Source organism: Eurypyga helias, unplaced genomic scaffold (genome assembly GCF_000690775.1).
Source record: "Eurypyga helias isolate BGI_N326 unplaced genomic scaffold, ASM69077v1 scaffold10502, whole genome shotgun sequence".
NCBI lineage: Eukaryota > Metazoa > Chordata > Aves > Eurypygiformes > Eurypygidae > Eurypyga > Eurypyga helias.
In genome coordinates this window covers 24,926-25,580 of record NW_010236595.1, presented here as the reverse complement: position 1 = coordinate 25,580, position 655 = coordinate 24,926, and positions in this window count along the sequence as shown.

Sequence of the window (655 nt, the reverse complement as noted above, 5' to 3'; positions counted from 1 at the left end):
GGACCCTGCGGCAGTGAGCAAGAGAAAGATCCCATAGCAAAAGGGGGTTCCTTGGGGGAGGGAAACAGGGGTGCCAAAAGGTCCGGTGGTAGGGTGGGGGCCCTGGCCACTGACCCCAGGACCAGGGACTAGAGTGTCTTCAAGGGAGACTATTCCCTACTATTCAGGGAGGAGAGGGGCAGATCGCTCCTGGAGGATCTCTGCTGTTACCTTTTGTGAGATTTGAGATTTGCTCAAAGCCTCAATATTTGACTTTCTGGAACTGGAAAATACCATCTAGGCTCCTGGCAGGGCTCAGATATCAGAACATCAGAACCCAGACCACCTTCTCCCTCGTGCACCCCTAACTCAGCTCAAACTCTGCATTACTCCAGGCTGATACCGAGCAGGCAGGACCAGCTCGCTATTTCCCAAAATCTTGGCTTTGACCCCCTTCAGCTGGAAGCAGCACTGCACCCGGCTGCGAGCCCGGGGCAGCGAGCGAGGCGGATGCAGGTGGGTGAGATGAAGCTTCATCCCAGCTGCAAGGACCAGCCCTGCTCACAGCTGAGCGACACCCCCAGCCCAGCCCCACACCCTAACCCCACTGCTGCTCTCCTGGGGCTTTATAGGGGCAGCGCAGTGCCCTGGGTTCCTCCCCAGGAGCACTGCATTG